The sequence below is a fragment of the Cygnus atratus genome, chromosome 31, assembly GCF_013377495.2.
Source record: "Cygnus atratus isolate AKBS03 ecotype Queensland, Australia chromosome 31, CAtr_DNAZoo_HiC_assembly, whole genome shotgun sequence".
In the NCBI taxonomy this organism is placed as follows: domain Eukaryota; kingdom Metazoa; phylum Chordata; class Aves; order Anseriformes; family Anatidae; genus Cygnus; species Cygnus atratus.
In genome coordinates, this window is record NC_066392.1 from 560,812 (window position 1) to 569,999 (window position 9,188).

Consider the following 9,188-nt stretch of genomic DNA (forward strand, 5'->3'; position numbering starts at 1 on the left):
AGAGCCCTGAGCACTGAGCAACTTCATTTTACTAAGAAGATGCCACAACAGAGGCCAGGTGTCATTTAGGAATAAACACCTTCTCTGGGTCACACAGAGGGTTGGTCATCCGGAAAAGAGGAATGAAAACAAACATTTAACTGCAAACAGAATTTAAAAAATGCTACACCTAAAGGTCACAAATTGCCTGAGATTAAATTGAACAAAACTAGAAAAGTGAGACAGCCATTCATTGCTAAGTGAATATTACCACTAGAATCAGTTTCTTCAGCGTGGCTTTCAGGTCCTGGTTCCTCATGCTGTAGATGAGGGGGTTCACTGCTGGAGGTACTACCACATATAAAACTGCCACCACCAGGTCCAAGGATGGGGAGGAGATGGAGGGGGGCTTCAGGTAGGCAACCATGGCAGTGCTGACAAACAGGGAGACCACGGCCAGGTGAGGGAGGCACGTGGAAAAGGCTTTGTGCCGGCCCTGCTCAGAGGGCATCCTCAGCACTGCCCTGAAGATCTGCACATAGGACAACACAATGAAGACAAAACAAACAAAGACTAAAGAAACACTAAACACAAGTGCCCCAACTTCCCTGAGGTAGGCATCTGAGCAGGAGAGCTTGAGGATCTGGGGGATCTCACAGAAGAACTGGTCCACAGCATTGCCTTGGCAGAGGGGCAGGGAAAATGTAGTGGCCGTGTGCAGGACAGCATTGAGAAAGCCACTGCCCCAGGCAGCTGCTGCCATCTGGGCACAAGCTCTGCTGCCCACGAGGCTCCCGTAGTGCAGGGGCTTGCAGATGGCAACGTAGCGGTCGTAGGCCATGATAGTGAGAACATAAAATTCTGATGCAATCAAGAAGACAAATAGAAAGACCTGTGCAGCACATCACCCTTGATAGGAGATGGCCCTGGTGTCCCAGAGGGCATTGGCCATGGCTTTGGGCAGAGTGGTGGAGATGCAGCCCAGGTCGAGGAGGGCGAGGTTGAGGAGGAAGAAGTCCATGGGGGTGTGGAGGCGGTGGTCGCAGGCTACGGCGGTGAGGATGAGGCCGTTGCCCAGGAGGGCAGCCAGGTAGATGCCCAGGAAGAGCCTGAAGTGCAGGAGCTGCAGCTCCCACGTGTCTGCGAATGGCAGCAGGAGGAACTCGCTCACAGAGCTGCTGTTGGGCATTTTGCTGACATTGGGCACAGTTGTCTGTTGAAAAGGAGAAGGCAGAAAAAGGTTAGAACAGACTTCTCTGAGGAAAAGTTGTTGCATGTCTTAGAGCACTCTCATCCGAAGCCTCTCTCTTTGCAGGAGAACCTTTCTGCAGCTCTCTTGCTTGAGCTGCGGCTGGTGCTGGCTGAGAGTGGCACTGGGAGCATGGGCTGCTGTGGGCTCCAGAGGAGTCCTTCCTGCTGTGAAGCAGGTTGGGAAGCAGGAACACGGGGGAAACTCAAGTTCAGTCCACTTATGAAATCCAAAAACTTGCAGTGTTGTTTGCAGAGAACACATCCAACCACAGTGTAGAGCAAGGCAAATATTCTTATGCTTAGTACAACAATCACACTCTTGTGTTTTCCCAATAAGTGGGGACTTCTTAAAGCAGAGAAGCCGCAGTCCCAGTGCATCTGGACAGAATTCTCACCTTCTTCCAGGTGTCTCAGCAGGATCTCAGCTCCTCCCTCCTAACCAGGGCTGCAGAGGCCTCACTCCAGCTGCCCACAGACAGCCATCCAGCAGCATGGACATGGCCTAAGCATGGAGGTGTCTTCTCCTTGGGGCACCTGGATAACACAAGGATGTCACGAGAGAGCAGCATCCTGCTGGAGAGCAGGCTGCAGCCCAGAAAAACACCCAACAGAGACACATGAATATCCGCAAGCTGCGGTATCCCAATATCCCAGCTGCATCCCCTGCAATGCCTGGAGGAGGACGGGCCACCCCGCTCTTGTCTGACCAGGGGCACCTGGCTTAGGGCACTCCAAGGGGCTTCTGCCAGACTTCCTCACCTCGCAGTGCAACCCAGCAGGACTCTCAAAGCCTACTGCATTGCCCTACTGCCCTCCCAGAAACAAGACCCAGCAGGAGACCCTTCCAGGATGTGCAGCTGCATGGCCCTGCAGCCAGAGACTTCCCTTGTCAAGGGCTGTGCAGATTTCTCCTGCAGGCAGCTCTCAGCAGGCAGCTCTCAGCAATCCTCCCACTGCCAAGTGCCTCCAAGCCCTCTCTCCTTCTCTCCTCTCCCCGTGCCAGCTGCGGTCAGAGCCCCCAGCCCTGCTGCGCTGTGCAGAGGAGCTGCTCCTGGGCAGAGCTGTCTCTCTGCACCACGGCCCTCTTGCCAGGAGCTCTCTCTGTCCCAGGAGCCCGGCCCAGCTCAGCACACCAGACGCCCAGACCAAGGCATTGCAATCCCCCCTCGGGGGGCTTTGGGGAGGAGCCCACGAACCTCAGGCACTGAGAGACAATTGAAGACATCTCTCCAGAAGTCCAAGTCAGAGGCAAGTTTCCTGCAGTGTCCCCCTGAGGGCCAGCACTGACACAGCCTCCCTTGGAGCTCTTAGAGCAGAGCATTGGAGGCAGTGAGGACAAGGAGACAAAGGCAATGTGAAAGTGATTCTGATGTCACTTTTCCAAACTGGATGTGTTTCACCAAGCACAAGGGTCAGGCCTTGACCCCCAGCCCCTGGGAAGGGAGATCCTTTCCCTTCACACCTTGCTCAGGGCTCTTCCTGGGGCAGGAGGAGATGGGGATGTGCATGGGCAAGTGCAGGAGAATGGTCCGAGCCCTGCCTGGTTCATGGGTGGGGGCGAGGAGGCAATGAGGCCCTGGTGCTTTACCGATAAGCTGTCTCCTCCTAGGCCTCAGTGGCAGAGACAACAGCCAGAGCCATGGACACAAAGACCTGGGTTTGTTGGGACTTTCAGCCTTGCCACAAAGCCTTGCTCTCCACACCATGTCCTTGCTCCTCTGAAGACCTCTTTTCCTGCTGGCTGCAGATCTTAGAGTCTCCCAGACCTGCACCTCTTTCCCTGCTGGTTGCAAGCCCTTGTCCGTGTCTGTCACACTGGGTCTTAGCTGAGTAGCTCATATGAGATCCCTCGTGGTGCCCAGGCCCTCCTCCTCCTGGGCACTGCTCACTCAGCAGGGTCCCAGTCTGCCCTGATGGGTGGGGTTCCTCTTCCTCTGCTGCAGGACTGGGCTCTTCTCCTTCCTGTAAATGTCAAGAGGTTTCTGTAGGAGAAATCCTGGGATTTCTCAAGGTTCTTCCTGACTGATGCTCCATTCTGTCAGCTGTTAATATCTGCAGGCAGATGGCTCACCCTGGTTATGCTGTCTATTACAAGATAACTGCATCAACAATTGCAGGACAATTTGGACAATACAGGATGTAGTGGAATAAAACTGCAGCAGCACAGTATCACAGAATTGATAGGGGATGAATTCCACAGGATTCTACCTTTCCTCTGCTTTTTCCTTCTCTTGCATGCTGCCATTGTGTTTGGAACCACATTCTAAATGTTGTGAGGCTGTGCAGGGACAAAATTAGAAGGTCGAAAAGACCAACTGGAGCCCAACCTATCTATTAAGGATAATTAAAAAAATAATGATTTTTTTTTTTTTTTGAAATAAAAAATAAAAAGAAAAAAAAAAAAATAATAATAAAGGAGGAGTAATGAGAGTCTTCATCCTCTATTGGTTGTGGGGGGAAACATAGGTAAAGGTGATGAGGAAAATGCGAGGTGAGGTTTTTATTGCTTCCTTTGCCTCAGTCTCCAGCAGCAAGAACAGTTGTTCCCCTGGTACTCAGACTCCTGAACTGGTAGATAGGGACAGCGAGTGGCATGAAGCCCTCATAATCCATGAGGAAAACTTTTGAGACCTGCTACTCCACTTAGATGTATGCGAGTCTATGGGGCCAGATGGGATCCACGTGTTGGTACTGAGGGAGCTGGCAGAAGTGCTCACCAGGCCACTTTCCATCATTTATCAGCAGTCCTGGCTATCAGGCAAGGTCCCAGTTGACTGGCGACTAGCAAATGTGACGGCCGTCTACAAGAAGGGGCAGAAGGAGCATCTGGGCAACTGCAGGCCTGTCAGTCTGAGCTCGGTGCTGGGGAAGCTCATGGAGCAGATTATCTTGAGTACCATCACGTAACACTTACAGGACCACCAGGTGACCAGGCCCAGTCAGCAGGGGTTTATCAAAGCCAGGTCCTGCTTGGCAAATCTGATCTCCTTCTAAGACAAGGGTGATGTGCTCAGGGGAGAAGAGAAAGGCTGTGGATGTGGTCTACCTAGACCTCAGTAAGGCTTTTGAAACTGTTTCCCCCAGCATTCTCCTGGGGAAACTGGCTGCTCAAGGCCAGGATGGATGTATGCTTTATTGGGTTAAAAAAATTGGCTGTATCTTCTTTTTCAATAATTTCATCAGTGATCTGGATGAAGGGATCGAGTGCACCCTCAGTAAGTTTCGCAGACGACACCAAGTTAGATGCAAGTGTAGATCGACTCAAGGGTAGGAGGGCTCTGCAGAGGGATCTGGATAGGCTGCACCCATGGGCTGAGGTCAACTGTATGAAGTTCAACAAGGCCAAGTGCCGGGTCCTGCACTTGGGGCACAACAGCCCCAAGATAGTGCTGGGGGAAGGGTGTCTGGACAGCTGCCCAGGGGAAAAGGATCTGGGGATATTGGTGGATAGCTGGCTGAATATGAGCCAGCAGTGTGCTCAGGTGGTCAAGAAGGCCAAACAGCATCCTGGCTTGTACCAGGAATAGTGTGGTCAGCAGGAGTAGGAAGTGATTGTGCCTCTCTACTCGGCCCTGGTGAGGCCACACCTTGAGTACTGCGTTCAGCTCTGGGCCCCCAGCACAAGAAGGACATGGATCTATTAATGAGTCCAAAGGAGGGCCACGAGGATGATCAAGGGGCTGGAGCACCTCTCCTCTGAAGACAGGCTGAGGGAGTTGGGGTTGTTCAGCCTGGAGAAGAGAAGGCTCCGGGGAGACCTTACAGTGGCCTTCCAGTACCTAAAGGGGCCTACAGGAAAAGCTGGGGAGGGACTCTTCATCAAAGAGAGTAGCGATAGGACTAGGGGTAATGGTTTAAAAACTGAAAGAGGGTAGATTCAGATTAGACATTAGAAAGAAGTCCTTTCCTCAGAGGGTGGTGAGGAACAGGCTGCCCAGAGAAGTTGTGGATGCCCCATCCCTGGAGGTGTTCAAGGCCGGGTTGGATGTGTCTATAATAATAATAATAATAATATATAATAATATATATCTATTAATAATATATGTTTTAAACAATATTATTATTATCAATTATTTTCCTTTTGTTATTAACATCTTTTATATATCAACCCATAAACTTTTTTTTTTTTTTTATTTTTTTTTCCTCCCAGTTCTCTCCTCCATCCCACTGGATGAATAGATTTGTAGTGCTGAGCTGCCTGCCGGGTCAGATTTTGTCAAACACAGCAATTCTTCTTGGTGCCTAGCGTGGAGCACAAAGGTTGAGATGACAGATCTGACCAGAAGCGTTTTAAAAGTAAGTTGTTTCTAAGCATTAGATCAGTTTAAAGTTGCTGATCACAATGTCGATCTTTTTGATCTGGGTCTGTTGTGCTTGTTTTCGGAATTGTGTTGTATAGCACATTGCTAACTGTCTGTCTTCCATGTTCATGCTCATGCTGTTCATCAATTCTGGGGGCAGGTTTAAGGTTTAATCTTTTGCTGTATTGGAAAACACTGACTTCTGATAGAATAAAATTATTGCATTACCTCTGTACCTCCAGGAACCATCTCTTCATCTTGTAGAAACTCTTAATAATTACACTCTTTTACTTTTTTTTGCCTTTTCTCCTCAGGCTTAGTAAATCTAAAAGGGGGTGGGCAGGAGGTGGGGGGAGTGGAACTGGTATGGACAGTGGGGGAGGCCTTTCCCCACTTAAAGTCCCTCTCTCCCTTTCTCCTTCACCTCCCCCTTCTCCTCCAGGCTAATTACACTAGCTCTTCAAAGCCTTTGAATATCCTTGGATGGTTTCAAACCCAGCACTCCTTTTTTCTTTCAAAGTTTCCTGAAATTGTTACTTTCTTGGATTTATAAAATAGAGTTTTGTCAAACAACACTTAAAATGCCATCCATTTTAGATCTGTCCAGAGGCAGAGAGTTAGGTCACAAGTGCTTTTTTGGGACTGTGTTAAGGATCTGGGAAATTTATTAAGCAGGGGGCACTATCCAGTGCATTTTTGGAACTTCTCCCTAACAAAAGAATGCAAATCCTATTTTTTTTTTTTGAAATGCTTGAAATTTGGTGTTATCACCCATCTATTTCCAAAGGGACACATAGCACTGCAGTGTGCCAAGCTCTTGGCCTATGCTTACAGAGCCACAATCAATGCCACTCAAACTTAAGCTGTGACAAGCCCTGCAGCCACTCCAACCCCTCTGAACAGACCCTGCAGCCACTACAGCATCTGCAAAATGCCCTGCAGCGACTCCAGCTCCTCTGACATCTTATGGGCCCTGTGTCTGGGCCAGAAACCAATCAACCTTGTCTGTATCAGTTGCTCCTATATGCAATAAAAAACAATGGATGTGAAAAGTCAGTTTTTTTAAGAAAGGAAATTTAACTCTCCTAAGTAGCAGACAAGAAAGGAGAGAGCTAAAGAAGATGAGGCAGGACATTTTTCAAATGAAAAGTATGGGCCATCATGTGAGTCAAAGCCAGGAACGAAGTCAAAAAGAGGTCCTAAGAGCAGCTCAGTAATCAGCGATGCCTATGACTTCCCTATGCTGCTGCTGGTGCTGGGAGAAAATTAATCTTCAGGAGTTAGGACTCTGTGCATCCTTGGAAAGAAGACTGCTTCAGGAGAGGATTAGATATTTCAAGGACCCAAAATTTTTATTGGCTGGGCTTTTGGCACAGCTGCCTTCCACGGAGGACATGATGCTCTTTCTACCTTGCCTTGCTACATCTCTCACAGGACCCTTCTGTTTGGGATTTGATGAGGGCTGGCTGAAGGACAGCTGGTGCCAATCTTAGCCACAAGCTCTTGTGCACTGACTGAGTCAGCATCTCAGCACCAACTTAAGTCTGCTGACAGAGAAGATTGTCGTGGCCTGAAATTTGCGTCAAGGAAAGGTCTCCCTTCAAGAAAGATCTTGTATGTCAACCAGGAAAGTGGACCAACATGGAGAGGGGTATCCGGTGCTGGAGGGAATTAGCCATGCTGAAGGTGATTGATAGTAACCTAGACAAAAAACAGCTGTCCAAAGATCCAGATGAAGTCAAGTGCCCATGACCCATGTGGCAGACGTTTGTACAGAGCGCACCATCACCATATGCCAGCTCATTGGAAGTTGTGACCTGGAAAGACCAAGAGGAACCCACATGGATGAATCGGCTAGCCAACTACAGCATTACAACAAAAGTCTCTCTTCTTCCCTATGGGCCTGCATCCCATCTTGAGAGAAACCTTCTCACGAAATGCTAGAACTACAAGAGGATACATCTTCCTCCCCACGTGCACGAACCAATAGCTCAGCTATCAGGTGTAAGCATCCCTTTGCTCAAGAAAGTTGATATAGTGCGTGCATACTACGTGCCACCCTGCGGTTTTAACTGTGTGACCATGGAAAGGCCATGAGAAAACGGGATGCAAAAATCTACCCTACCTCCACCCTAGAGGCACGGATCCATGAAGCGCAAGGAAAAACATTCACAAAAAGTGGTTCTTCTGAGAAAATTGCTGCTCCAGTTTCTAGCAGATAGTCCTCCAAACAGAGTAATGAACACTATGAGCAGGACTAGAGGGATCCTGCCTCCATCCAGGGGGAGGAACGGGACAGTCGGGTGTATGTATTGGACTCTGAGGAGTATTGGCCTGGCACATCAAACCCAAGAGTGAACTGTACTGGAGGCTGAAGTGAGCCTAACTGGGAAGGAGTGGCAAAAGCAACCCATTGGGACTGGCCTGGAGGCTCTGTGCAACCTTGACATAGACTACTTCAGGAGGGGGTACTTCAAAGATCCACAAGGGTATTGGTGGGCTTTTGGTATAGCTGCCTTGGAGACAGAGGACATCAAACAGTTGCCTACCTTGCCCACTCTCTCACAGGACCCTTCTGCTGTGCAGGTGCCGATGGCCAATGGGCAGCAGGTGCCAATCGCTACCACAACAGTGCACCTGAGGCAGTATTGCACTAACAGAGACTCCCTGATTCCCATGCATGAGCTGGTTCATCGACTGCAGAGCCAAGGAGTGATCAGCAACACTTGCTCACCCTTTAGTAGTCCCATATGGACAGTGCAAAACTCTCATGGTGAGTGGAAGATAACGGTGGACTTCTGTGCCTGAATGAAGTCACACCACCGCTGAGTGCTGCTGTGCCGGCGGCATGCTAGAACTTCATTCAGTACGACCTGGAGTCAAAGGCAGCCAAGCGCTATGCCACCATTAATATTGCTAATGCATTTTTCTCCATCCCTTTGGTAGCAGTGTGAAGGCCACACTTTGCTTTCAGTTGGAGGGGCGTCCTGTCCACCTGGAATCGACTGCGCCAGGGGTAGAAACACAGCCCCACCATTTGCCATGGGCTGATCCAGACTGCCCTGGAACACAGGGAAGCTCCTGAACACCTCAAGTACATTGATGTCGTTATCACATGGGGCACCACAGCTCAAGAAGTATTTGAGAAAGGGAAGAAATAGTCCTAATCCTTCTGAAAGCTTGTATTGCCCTAAACCAAAGTAAGCTCAAGGGACCTGCACAGGAGATCCTAGTCTAGGCTGGCTAGGTTCAGGGGGACCCCTGCTTGGGGAAAGGTTGGGCATCGGTCAGTGGGTGATGAGTAATTGCATTGTGCATCACTTGCTTATTATTATTATTTATTATTATTATTTATTATTATTATTTATTATTATTATTATTTATTATTATTATTTATTATTAGTATTGTTACTGTTATTACTATTTCTTCAATTTCTGTCCATTTAAACTATCTTTATTTCAACCCATTACCTTTTGGGGTGGGTGTCAACTACCATCTGTGTGGTGCTGAGGTGCCTGACGATTTAAAGCACAACATGTTTGACAAACACAGTCCAACAGCACAAATCACACTTGTAAAAATCAATCTCTGACATCTACAAAGAGGAGCAGTCGGCAATGATGTCAGTCTGCTTCAGACATCACAGCCCAGCAGAG

At 48.9% G+C, this 9,188-nt stretch overlaps 1 pseudogene; it reads right to left on the reverse strand.

Annotated features, from left to right (window-relative positions):
• Positions 1-235: 235 nt before the first annotated feature.
• On the reverse strand, positions 236-1,168 carry LOC126913615 (olfactory receptor 14C36-like; annotated as a pseudogene).
• Between the last annotated feature and the right edge of the window lie 8,020 nt (positions 1,169-9,188).